Source organism: Pelodiscus sinensis, chromosome 2 (assembly GCF_052426305.1).
Source record: "Pelodiscus sinensis isolate ZL-2025 chromosome 2, ASM5242630v1, whole genome shotgun sequence".
NCBI lineage: Eukaryota > Metazoa > Chordata > Testudines > Trionychidae > Pelodiscus > Pelodiscus sinensis.
Window position 1 is genome coordinate 67,293,122 of NC_143053.1, and position 13,759 is coordinate 67,306,880.

At 41.5% G+C, this 13,759-nt stretch overlaps 1 long non-coding RNA gene across 1 annotated transcript; it reads left to right on the top strand.

Annotated features, from left to right (window-relative positions):
• The first annotated feature begins 348 nt into the window (after positions 1-348).
• On the top strand, positions 349-12,257 carry LOC142827066 (uncharacterized). The gene is made up of 4 exons (XR_012901452.2): positions 349-512; positions 1,006-1,076; positions 9,111-9,199; positions 12,128-12,257. It is a non-coding gene; the product is annotated as an uncharacterized LOC142827066 (long non-coding RNA).
• Positions 12,258-13,759: the final 1,502 nt, after the last annotated feature.

A 13,759-nucleotide genomic window follows, 5' to 3' on the forward strand; every position in this document is an offset into this window, starting at 1 on the left:
CTGTTCTCGGGCTTTCAGCAGCAAAGCCACGGAGCTTTATTTTTGTGGCTTATGGTATCACTAAAAACCCTTCACAAGATCTATGCCTCTCTTACTTACCAATTTATCTGTTATTCATATTAATGGATTTTGAGTGAGGTGAAGGAAGCTTCTGCCAAAGGAAGAACAGTTTTTATGCAGTGAAGGCCAAAAAGAGTTTTTTCATATGTTATAAAAAAAAAATAGGTAAGCTTTGAACAAAGTTTCTGTTGCATAGGCCTCTAGTGGTTCTGATGACATCATAAACCACAAGAATCCCTCGAGGATCTTAGAGCCCTACACTGCACAATTCCCTGTCATGTATTTGGTCCATGGAATTCATCTGTTAGATTTTTAGAGGTATACTCTCATTGAACGTCTCCAAAATGCAAGGCCTGAATTAATGCGCTTAGCCCAGAGGAATTCCAAAGTAGTTAGGAGTACTGAATTCCAGGGATTGCTAGCCCTCAGAGCCAAGGAACCTTTCCCCTCTGGTAGGTGGTGGTTTGGCAGCAGCTCTTCTAGTGCAAACGCAGTAGCCATGCTTTTTGTTCAGCAAATGCCCCTCAATGTGCAAAGATCTGTGAAGTGAGGGAGCACACACCTGCAGGGGGATGCCTTAACATGTCTTGGTTTGTCCTTTCTTGGGCCTACTACCTTCCAGACCCTAGCTGCCCACAGGTGAGAGGAGCAGTACTCAGACATTGCACATAACTCTTGCTTCTGTGTAACAGATGCACAGAAACCCTCATGCATGGAGCTGAAAGCACAACCCTTAACGTTTAGTGTTCTTTGCATTAAACAGAATAACCAGAAAGTTTTCATATTACTACTGTTTTAATTATTTTTCCATCAGCAAGTAACTAAAATCAAATGAAAATTCAAATCATGTTGCAGAGATTGCAGACATTGGTAACTTTATTTTCACATTACAAATTAACAAGGGTTCTGAGTATAATCTAACGAACATTCTTCTTTTTAAAAAAGGAAGAAAATCTCATACATCATTATGGCACCAGAATAACATAGAAAAGGCTGTTCTATAATACAATAAAAAGGTTAGTTCACTTATATTTCACCCTTATGCTACCTACAGTACCAGGCAGCAGGTCATGGTTCCTTTGATTCCCACGTGTCGGAACACCATGCACTGCATCGCTGGTGTGAAGGGCCCAGGAGCAGCTCGAGGTGGGCTGCCGGCAGCTGGCGCCCTAAGCGGAATGCGCAATCGGCGCCCCTGCCTCCATAGCCGTCAATGGCATGACGTCATCATTGGGCGCCCCGTTGAACACGGTGCCCTAGACAACTGCCAAGGTTGCCTGCATACGGGCTGCCCCTGGAAGGGCCTCTTTACTTTTAGTTACTTCGAGCAGGACCTGTGGGTCCTACCCATTCCCTCCCATCGATTCTTCTTACTAAGCCCATTTTATAGCAAAGCGAGACTTGGTCGTTCTAATAAGATTTACTAATTGATTATGTATTGTGTAAGATACCTAAAATGTCCAATGCCCTATTTAGGGTACATCCTGCTACTCGGGATGTTGCCTAAATTACGTGTGTAGATGTCAGTTTTATGGCTATATTTGTAACTTTTGCTTATCAAAAACAGAAGTACTAGTGCAAGGTTAGTTGTCATGTGTTTTTGACGTGGTCTCACTGTACCACTTAATCTGCATTGTTATTCAAAACATTCTTGCCTCTCATAGCTTCTCCCTCCCAAACCATACCTGCGTGCATATGGGCACCAGACTTGAGACAGGGCTGAGTCTTACTTTTTAGGGCTCAAAGCAGACATCACCATTTATCCTCAAAACAGGGTAGTCCAAACTCCCCTACAATAATCTATGTAAAGCTTTTTTGAATTCTACTAATGACTTGTCCTCCATCATATCTTTTGGCCATGGATTTTGTAGGTTAATTATGTATTGAATAAAAAATATATTTGAATACAGTAAAGGGAAGAATGAGAAAAATCCGGCAGAAAAAGGGTTTGGGGTTTTTTAGAATGTTAGAGGAGGGCAGTCACACTCAGGCTTATAATAGAAAACCTTTCACTAAATCACGATGAGGCCCCACAATCCCTCCTTCTCTGGAGTAGGTGGAATCAAGTCATGACAGCTCTCTGACTAACGTCTGAACTAAGATAGAATAGTAGGTCTATTGAATAGGAACTTTTTAGATGTGTCTTTAAATCCAGAGTAAGAGAGATTTCTTTGGATATCCTGTTTTGGTAATGTGAGGCCCGCTAGGTGTGCTGCCATAAACTTCCTTCGGACCCTTATAAGAAGGCACTTTAAATTAAAATGCCCCATGCATGGGAAGTGAGAGCAAATCAAACTCAAGTCCCACCTGTGCTTGTCTTGATTCAGGAAAACCACAACTCTTCATCTGAGGTCTGTGTGATATTTTGGATAGCTTTACTCTCAAGCAAGAGCCTCACAGACTTCCTCCTAGGGTCTCTGCGGCTAATCAACATAGGTTTTTCTTCCTTCAGTCAGGAATCACACTACTGTCCCTCTTGAGTTTATACTGGTAATTAGGTCAGCTATAATCCTCACTCAGCTTCTCCAAGCTGTCCTCCTTCCCCTGAACTGGGAGATGTCAAAAGGCAGCCTTTCTTGCTCCCCCCTGTCTTTTTTAGGCTTCTTTTATATCCAGGTCTGGACTGATTTAGCCATACAGTCCCCCTGGCATGTGCCTGCATTAATTTTCATCCCCTCTCCCCAAGTGTAAATGAGTCACGGGTGGGAGTGGACCGATTAGCCCTTAAGGAGTCTGAGCCAAAATAGCATTAAAAAGAAAAACAGTGAAGAGCCCAGTTCATCATTTTGCTAGAGTATAATTGGTACTCAGAGCCAGCACTGTGCAACTTCACACAACAATGAGCTTTTCCTTTTTCCATGCCATACTCTGTATCATTTTAAAGTTTTCTTGTTGGTAATTTACTGTATTTTGTGCTAAAGTGCTGAGTAACTGTGTAACAGCTAAACATGAGGGTTATGGGATGTTGCATATTTTTAAGAAGTGTTTGCCTTCTGTTGTAGAATATTTTATATCTTACATAATTAAAACTAAAACACTCACAAATTTAATTTATTTTGTACCACTTCTGCTGTTTGCTTACTCTCCTGTGTTTTATTCACTGGGAAACAAAATAATGATAATGAATAATACCTAGCTCAACTAGACTTTCCATCCACAGATCTTTAAATGCTCTGTATAAAATATAGGTATCATGATCCTCATTTGACAGATAGAAAAACAGGCACAGAAAAAGGAAATTTTTTCCCCAGGAGGCTGGTGGCATTGCTGGGAACAGAATCCAAGACTCGTGAATCCCATGCAAATTCTCTGTATCCCTAGGATACAACTGCTCATTAGTTCAGAGTGGAAGCTGACTAATGGGTTTTTATTTAGTTTCTCTCTCTGACTCGGATTCATTATCTCAGTGGTATAGTGTTGAGGTTATAAGCACTATAGAGAATGCAACTTCAAAAATAAAACTAAATTTTAACTAACATTTGTAATCTCATAACTAACATTCACTGCCATTTTTTTTAATTCATGAAAATATCTGTAGGAATTTGTAAATTCTATATTAGGTCTCAACCCTAAAAATACTTACTGCTATGTACACCACTTACATGACATGCATACAGTGAGCAGGATCAGTAATCCCATTGATTATTACTCAGTCCAGTAAGCACTGCACCCAGCAATAACTGTTTGCAGGACAAATCCTGTTCTTCTTGAAGTCACTGGTACTAGTTTAAACAACTAGTTTAAACTAGTTTTAATGAACTCTTTAGCAGATGTATGTTATTTCACTAACAGGCAAATTTTAAAGGAACAGTTTAAGGAACTAAGCATGGACAATAGAGCTCTTCAAACTTTGACTTTCCCAAACTCAAGCATTACATGTATAATTCTGAAGGTACATTATTTCTAATTGTATCTCTTCCCACCTCTTTTTTAAGTGGTTTGTCCTCAAAGTTATGACTTATAAAATTATAAAATATGAAGATTATAGTTTCGCTAAGCTATTTTCAAACTTACAACAAGAAAAAGGCCACTTTTCAAACTTGGGTGGCCAAAGTTAGATACCTAAATCCTAACTGAGACAGATAAATCAATGAATGGCCTGATTTTCTGAAGTACTGTGCATAGGCAGTTCTCACCGAAGTCAGCAGACTGGTGGATTCAACTATAAATGTCAGGTGATATGACTGGAATTGTCTCTGAATAAATTTCGCAAGCTGATAAAAGCAAGGCAGAAGTATCATGAAGAAAAGTACTTTGTCATTGTAAAGATTACTTGATTTTTTTAAAATCCAAACTTGTAAACTGTACAGTTGTTTTTTTGTTTATTTTACAAAGTGTTCTGACTCATTCTGCTGAGTGGGTAGCTACATTTTAAAAAAAGACAGACTGTTTCTCCAATCCTGTAAAAGTACAGCACCAAAAATAAATGTGTTAATTATGTTCAGCTCCATCTCAATAAAACTAAAAAGGGAAAACCAAGACAGGTCGATAAACTCAGATTTTTATAAATCCTGAAAGAAATCTGCCTTCAAAACGTGATCACACCAATGTCACAAACTTTTAAATTCAGGGCTTCATCTTGCACGCATACAAAGATGGCCCTCACACAACATTTTTATATGAACTTTTAATAACTCCTCTCTGCCATCAAAAAGTTTTAAGTGAGTCTGGGCCTATTTCAGCAAATAAGTAGTCTGCCAAAAGTTACATAGACTTCATCATCGATATTAGTATCATCGTTATTTGAAACTGCTTTTCTTCAAGAGCCAAAATGTGGTCTTGAATTCATGGCTTGAGTATGCAGCAACATCAACAGCATCTGAATATGAAGACAACAATTTTATGCATATGACAAATGGCAGCACTAATATAAGCATCATATGTTGACACAGTTCATCCCATGTTTACTTTTCCATTAAGGCAAAATATTCTTCACTACAAACTAAAAACCCCCCACCACTCAGCCTTTTAAAATAAATACAATGTGAAGAGTACACTGTAATGATTCCTAGGATGACACAGAGTTGTGAGTCACTTTGCTACCATCTTCCCTTAGCAAGAGCTGACCCTTCCCTTGCTTTAACTAACATAGGTCAAACAAGCACCCGCTTCTAGGCCTCAAAGGCCCTGCTGTTAGTCTACAAGTTAAAGATTAGCACTCTGCAACCCTCGTGCCTAGCTGGGCCTCTCCCTGGAGTGTCTAACCCCTGAACCAGCCATTTGCAGTATTCATAGATTTGCTGCTTTCAAAGAATCAGAACAGCTCAGCTTATAGTTCCACCTGAAATCACTGTTCTGCTTCACACACAACACTTAGATATGTTTATGGTCAAAATAAGTGTTAATTAAAAATTATAGCGATTCAAGCTGAAGTACTAGCAACAAATTATTATTCTGCTATATGTTTGAGAGAGTTTGTCTGTCTGTGAGTCTGTTTGTTCAAGACCTCCTTCTAAACAGTAAGAGCCAAGACCACCCAAGTTCAGTGTACAGCTTCCTTTTATCATAACTTAAAGCAAGGTCAGGGTTTGGTTGTGCCAGGAAAATGGGATGTGCCTGGAATGGGATTGTTTCTCAGAAACCATACAGGAAAAAAAAAAGAGACAGAACCACAAAATCAAGTACAGTCCTCAAAACTGACATAATTGAGCAAAGTTGAAGGAGGGCTCAGAGGGGGCAGGAGCTCAGGGTGGGTGTACAGAATTCCATGTCTGCCTGTCAGCTACAGCAACTCTGTTCTGGGTCGGCGGAGGGCTATGTCTCCCTTCAGCTGTGACAGCTCTGTGCTGGGGCCATGGGAGGAGATGTCTCACTGTCCCCCACCCCCCAGCCACAGCAGCTCCATGCAGGAGCTGAGGAAGACAGAAGCTTCCCCCGCCCCCAAGTGCTATGGCATCCACTGAGAGATGCCCCAGAGCTGCTGCAGGTGGTCCTTCTGTGGCTCCCATCCAATCTAACCTGGACCTGTCCCAGCCAGGGGACATGCAATCCTCCCCTGGCTGTGCCCACTGGAGCTGCAGCGGCCAAGGAGAGGAGATTCTCACCTGGCCCCAAGCTGCTGCAGTGAGAGAGGACTGGGGTAGCTCTCTCCCCCTCGGGGCAGCCTGCATACTGAATGCTTCAGCCCTAGCTCACCCCGAGCAATAATTTAAGTGAAGCATGTACATTTTCATTTTATTTAAAAAAAAATAATAATTAACTGACTTATGGACCTGAGCAACGCCGGGTAAATCTTCTAGTACACAATAAAATCATAATATGTATTCTAGAGCCTAGACTTAATTAGAAAGCTTCTCTGATGTATCGTAGAATACTGGCCACTCAAAAATCCCTGCAGCACTTTCCAGCCATATTTGCTGTGTGACCCTCCTTTCACAAGACGAGCACGTTGTCAGCTTGTCTCTTAGGTGACTGATTCAGTATATCCTTATGCCTATCTGTGGCAAAAGTCGGCAAGACCATGAGATGCTTATCAGCCATAAAAGATGTTTTGATTGGTAAGTGGATGCCTCTCTTAGTTAACTAGCTGCTGGAGCATATCTTGGGCATCAGCTGTTACTGCGCCACCTAATTTCTGTTAGAGGTGTGCCTCCCTATTGTCAGAGTAAAAGGTTCCTCTCCTACAATCACTTTTTACTTCTGAATAAATGGGACAGCTGCAGGGAAATCTCAGTCTGAAGGACCCTTTTCGTGTCTCCAGCCTCACTCCAAATCACATACCAACTTCACATCTTTGAGTGACCATGTCCTGCCTGCCTGACATATAGGAAAGTTCCCAGTCAGGATCCAACTATGTGATTCCCATGAGTCTGGCATGGGACTAGACAAGAGATGGGTAAAATATGGCCCACAAGCCGCATTCAGCTCATCAAGCAACAGGATCCGTCCCATAGCCCAGGGAGAGCCTCAGTTAGGCTCTCTCCCTGGCCCTGCATACCACTCAGAGCAGCTGGCTGCAGGAGGCCATGTGTGCTGCTCTGAATGCTGCAAGCCCAGGAGGAGGGGAGAGGCTTCTCACACTGCCTCCCCCAACACAATCTCACAGCTCTCGTTGACCGGTTTCTGGCCAATGGGAGCTGCCTGTTTGCAGAACAGGGAGCACACAAGTACCCCTCTCCCCAGGTTTGCAGCATTCAGAGAAACACACATGGCCCCTGCAGCCAGCTGCTCTGGCCAAGTGCTCTGAGCAGGGCAGGAAGGAACCTGCTGGGAGACTTGCTGGGAGCCACCCAAATAAGCACCTCCCAGTTAGAGCCTGCCTCTGGCACCCCGGTCCCTCCCACCCCCCATTCTTGGAATGGCCCCCGATCAAAAATTATTGCTCACTCCTAGACTAGACTGTTACAGATGGGAAGTGGCAGTCTTTCTAGGAGATGTTTCAGTAGCCATCAGTAAATAAGGAGCAGCCTCTGCTGCTATGACTAAGGCCAGGTCTACACTAGGGGGGGAAATTGAACTAAGATGTGCCACTCCAGCTATGTGAATAGCATAGCTGGAGTCCATGTACCTTAGCTCGATTTACAGCAGGATCCCCACTGCAGGAGGTCAGCTGGAGAAACTCTCCTGGCAAACCCATGGAGTACCAGGGTTGGTACTTACTAGACCCACTAAATCAAACCCTGGAAGATCTAGTTCCAGACTGTAAATCCCAAGTAAGAATAGACAAGGGCTCACTTCATGAACCTCCACGAGCCACCAGGTAAGAGGGGTCGCTTTCTCTCCTGGACTGCTGATAGAATAATTCAGACTAGACAGCATGAAATGAAATTGCTATTTGCTTTTAAACTAAGGTGTTGGTAATAAAAGAAAATAAGTGATACAGATCAGTGGTTATAAAAAATACATTCCTATTGTGCTCTTCTTGTACATAAACTTTGCTCTAAGTCACGTGATAGATATTTTAGCTTCTTAAATTAAATAAGCAGGAGGAAAGCAGAATCTCCCACCTCACTCATTCCTTCTGGTGCCCACATCCCCTTCTTCTCTATCTTAGCCACCACAGCAAAAATGGCAGCTTCAGGTTCCTTTCCCCATCTAGTTCTCCCAGGCTCAACTTCTTCCATGTGACCCCTTCCACACTCAACTTCACAGCTACTGGCTCTGGTCAGGGCAGACTTATCCAACACCATGCACAACAGCTGACAGAACCATGCCATGTGGTCAGATTCAAAAAGTACCTTAGCAGAGAGAAGCCTTTTTTTCAAGTTAGACAGAAACCATATTATAGAAAGTGTGCCAACAGGTTAAATTTGATTGGCATAACTTTACGCTGGGCATCACACATTCAACATCTACGTTAAACATTGTCATATAATGTCTATGTTGGCACAAAGGCCCAGGCACCTCTTGAGCAATTTGCTCTTACCAAGATGCAATTGCAGTTCATCCTGCTTTCTTTTAACACATAAAACAGAGCCATAAATATTACATGATAGCAAATGCCTGTGCACCCACCACATGCTGGGAGAAAGCAAATTGTTCAAAACTCATCCAGCCTGCTGCCAGGAAATGTAGGAAATGTATTAATTTTATTCCCAAATTCCCTCAGGAGTGATGTCTGCAGACCTTTGATAAAGCCGGTATTCTAGCCTGGCAATCAAACTTTGGAGGCAAGCAACTTGTCTTTTGCCATTGCCAAATTTTACACCCTGTTCTTTCGTGGAGCTGGTTCTGCGATATCATCCAAGTTAACGTCTATCCATTTTAATCAGCCCTTCTCCCTCACTCTCCCAAATAGGGCTTTTCACAACAACCAATGCAGAGTTATTACCAGTTGCTATTTAATCCATTTGAAATTAGCCCCTCCACCTCTTTTCTGTCCACTTTGCTCCATAACTTCCAATAATCTTACCCTGTTCCCAATCTAATTCTTTTTGTGGGGAAAGTGTTACTTTATGTCCTTAGTATTTCTAGGCCTAAGATGCAAATTTGCAAGAAAGAAATTTTAAATTAAACAGAAATTGTAACTTTTATAACATGGCATGCTATTGCTCAGGATGGAGGGAACACTGTTATGCTTATTAACTCAATCATTTCTTGTTTCCCACTAGCGGGACCATGACAGCAACAAAAACCAACCTGAGAAGGCTAAGAAGCAAACATCTCAAACAATGGAATGTTTGACCAAGCTGAGAGCAAGGTAAAAAAAAGACAGAGGGATTTGATTTTGCACATGCAGGAACATGAAAAGAGACTGGTCAGACATTTAGGTTTGAAGAGGAAAAAAATCAAGAGTGGGACAGATTTAGGTAACAGGGCTAAGAATTTTTGAACAGGCATCCTACAAAGAATTAACAATGTGAAATCCAAACCAGATTGCACAGCTATCCCAGTAGCATGTCCCTTGGATGTATTTATGTAACTCCACAGTACAATACCAGGACACAGGACACCACCATGAGGCTGGGGGTCCCCAGTTTCCCCCTGTGCTTTCCCATGGCATTTCATCCCTGCATACGTACAGGAAAATAGAACATGTGTTTCATGTTCCTTTAGTACAGAAATTCTATTTGCCTTTGTTTTAACTGTTACCTTGGTTACATAATGCAGCTGGTCTGCTTGTCTGTGTGACTAATAAAGTTTATATTGACAAATTAACTGCATAAAGAGTTTGCAGAGGATACAGTATTTTTTCAATACATTCACAAATCATTCCTCATTTTAGCTTATACAAACTACATAAAAATGAAGATTAAAAAAGACATACCTGCCACATAAGCAAATGCTATATTTGGCAACAGTGTTATAATTTAATGTTGCCTTCATGCATCCTGCTTCACCCTTCTAGATACTTTCTCAGATTAAGTTATATAAAAGATTCAAAGAAACTTATATCTACTCATGAGGATAAGCCACCTCTAGAGCAAGCAATGATTTTTAATAGCAACAACTACAAACATTTGCTTCTGTCTGCATCTGTATCCTCCATCCCCAATTCCCTTCCTGTGTCTGAGACCATTTCTGATTAGGGAAGCAGGCCTCTGCAGCTGTATATTATAAGTCACAGCCTCAGGTATCACATCTTGTCTGTTCCACTGTATATGATGTGCAACAAGTCCCAATGCCTTCTCATCTGCACCATGTGTCAGTGTATTGAAGACCTCCTCCCTGCTTTCACAGATATTTTGACCATGGCACAACCAATATAATTCTTTCCACACGTTGATGCATACACTGGTGCCATCCATCACTTACTAACAATTCAATTTTCTAGAGCAGCCATTACTTTGCATGCATGCTTCCTAGACTAGCAAACTCTCCTTTAACAATGTACCAAGGAAAGGCTTCCTATTAAATAATGTTCGTTTGCCATGGAGATCAAAAAAGCCTAAAATTCTCTCTAGAGCAGTGTTATTTCTGAGCTTCCCAAGCTGCTGCAAGTGTGCCACCTGCTGGACAAAAGGCAGCACTAAGCTTCCTTAACAGGAAACAGATGCAGCGAATATCTGCCATCTACACAATGACCAAAAAATAACAGCAAGGTTTCCCTGTCCTTAGCTGAGTGAGCTAAGTAAATAAATAAAGGTGGAAATACAGCCATTTGATTCCAAGGATACAAGGAGGTCAAGCATTTGTTGTGGAGGTTAGGGAGACCTGTTCTCCCTTTCTAAGAGCTCTTTTAATAAATGATAGCCTGGAAAGGTTATTATTAGGTTTTTCTCTTACAAAGGACATGGGATTTGCAAAGAAATCTAAATACATGGAGCCAGATCCCTTGAATGCTGTTCAGGAAAGACAATTGCCCTAAGAAGGCAGCCAGGGATTCCCTGAACAAAAAGGGACTTCCCAGGTGACATAAAGCTCTTTTCTTAGACATAGGAGATAGGTGGGAGGCTAAGCCAGAATAGTGTTCCTGTGATCCTGTGATCCTTAGACATCAGAGAAGTCCTCAGCCCAGCCAAACAGTTACCCCATGGCTGCAGAGGGCCTCTTGCTCTTACACTTGCCATTCCAGTCCCACACGGGAGAAGGGCTGCTACCACCTCCAAGGAAATTTGGGGCCCTGCAGATGCTCATAGGGGAAGAAGTGGACCCCATACTTCTGCTTTTACGGCTGTGGGGAGGCCCTCTAGCCACCACTATTCCAAAGACAGAACCATGAGGGGCCTCATCTCATGATATCCTTTCAGCCCCAGATTCTCTCCATACAGCTCTGATAAGAGTTTTAACCTTCCTATCAGTTGCAGTTATTGCTACTGTAAAGCATGTGTCACATGGTGGATAAACAAGTTATTTTACCATCTTATGTATGAAGTGTTGAGCTAACCTAAAATACACTTTATAAAGTCACAAATAAAATTGTAGCCTAGCTCTCAAAAACAAACATGTATTTCATCAATTATGTCTTCCTCTGTTGTTAGGAAAGTGATACTACAATGCTTTTAATTGCCTTCAGACTAATTACTACAAATCAGATTGCATTCTATCTAATATTTAAAGTTGACTTCTTTTGTTAAGATGTGCAGATAAAGCCAGACTCTTTTGCAAAAATAATTCTGCATTCCAGAAAGGGAGAATTCTCATATGAGACAATTATCAAGGCAAACTTATTTGTTGCCATAAAAATCATTGGCAATGTTAAGGTTTGTCTGTTTTTGTTTCACACAAAAACCAAAAACTCTTCCTTGTGCGGAGACCAAATCTAGAAAATTATAACATCAAAGGTTAAAGTTTGACAAACATAGAAGCTACTGAAAATGGCCTTTTACAATAGAAAGATTTAGGCAAACTTAACTATAACTTTTGCTATGTGCTCCAGATGCAGTGTAAATTGGACAAAGAAACTGATCTCCCAGTCTTTATATAAGCAAAATTCCATTTCAATAAGGACTGCAAAATTGGGACCAAAACAAAACAAAATAACAGCACAAATTAAGTTTTATAATACAACTTTCTACTGTTGTGCCATACTGTGTGTTATTGTTTATAATTAATTCTACATTAAAATTAAAACAAGAAAGTTAAAATTAGAATATCGTTCCTTCTCTCAAAGATCAATTGTTTTGCTTTTTTAAAAACTTCCTGTTTTGCCATATGGTAACTCTTCTTTAACATACTTGATTCACAGAACACACTATTGTTGTTTTACTTTGCTTCACCCCGCAATCAGCAAAAAAATTACTGCACCTGAACAAGACACTAAACCTTCTTTACAGGCAAGTTTTCTCACAGAATAAACTGACATAAGTAGATTGTTTTCTTTTAACCCTGACATTTCCCCCCTACTGATCTATTTTTGAAACAAATTTTATTTTAGGATGTCCTGACTGATACCAAATTGGAAACCATGGTGTGAATTTTATAGAACGCTATTTCCTTTTATAAAGGATGTTCACAGCTAATCTGTCATCTACATGGCAGACAGAGGCCAGAAGGCTAGGAAACCAGGACAGGTGGTCTAACAGAAGCTTGAAATCTGACTTTTCATGGATTTTTGTTTCTTAATTAAATTGTGTATTTCTCAAGAATTAATAAGACTTACCTTATCTCTGTCACACTTAAAATTACTTCATTCTTTAGCATCTGGATCTGTCCTTATTCAGTTTCAGCTAAGTAGAGTGCAGGATACAGTCCTTAAATGTGTACAGTAATTCCTCATTTAAGACTATAGATATGTTTCAGAAAACGATTGTGTTAAGTGAAAACGTGTTATGTGGGGTCAATTTACCCATTAAAAATAATGGAAAAGGTGGGGGTTGCGTTTCAAGCGGTGGTGTCTGTTGGGACTGGGACATAAGATTGGGGGAAAAAGGGGACTGAGTTACATCAGAAAGGGGAGGTGTTTGGCTCTGGGAAAGGGCAGGGATGCGGAGGGGAGGGGGATTGGGTTGGGAGTATGCCCCTGTGATGGGTCTGCCGAGACCCACACTGCATCTGGCGAGGGAGGGTTGCTGGGGAATGGCACGGCGAGAGGCAACCCTTCTGCTGCTTAGAAGGAAGGCGGGGGAAGCCCCACACAGCTGCCGGCAATGGGCCGGCTGGGGAAACCCAGCCACCAGCCTGCAAGTGGGGGACAAGGCATCCAGCGAGGGAGAGTCAGCGGAGCACGGCTCAGTGAGCGGCGAACTCTCCGCCACTTTGCAGGGAGGCAGGGGAAGCCCCACACAGCCGCTGGCAACGGGCAGGCTGGGGAAATTGTGTTATTCCGGGGACGGTCTTGTAATTCAAAAAACGTTCCCTACCAAAAAAAATCGTGCTATCGTGAAAACGTGTTAAGCGGGCACGTGTTAAATAAGAAATTACTGTATTTTTAAGAGTTCATAACTTACAAACCTCTTCAGACTAATGAGATACATAGTAACAAAATATCTAAAACATTCTCAACATACATACTTAAACCACACAGTCAAAACTGCTGGCATATAACTACTGAAATAATAGACACTGCATTTCTGAACAAGAAATACAAATCCATCTAGAGGAGAAAGAGTCAATGTCCCATCATAAATCCTGAGCCATTCAATATAGTTATATTTCAACAAAGGGCCCTGCGCCAAACTAGCAGATTTTGGGGCCTTGCAGGTCAGTTTCCTGTTGGAAAAGACCTTGGTGATGAAGAGTATGGGTATTTGCTCAAGCTAATTTATTTTATGTCCACTGAACAGAGACAGTCAAACAGCATACAGTCAGTCCCCTCTTTCAGGGTTCACAATTCACACACCAATAACTAGTTCCCTGGAACAATCTTTGCTCCAAGAAT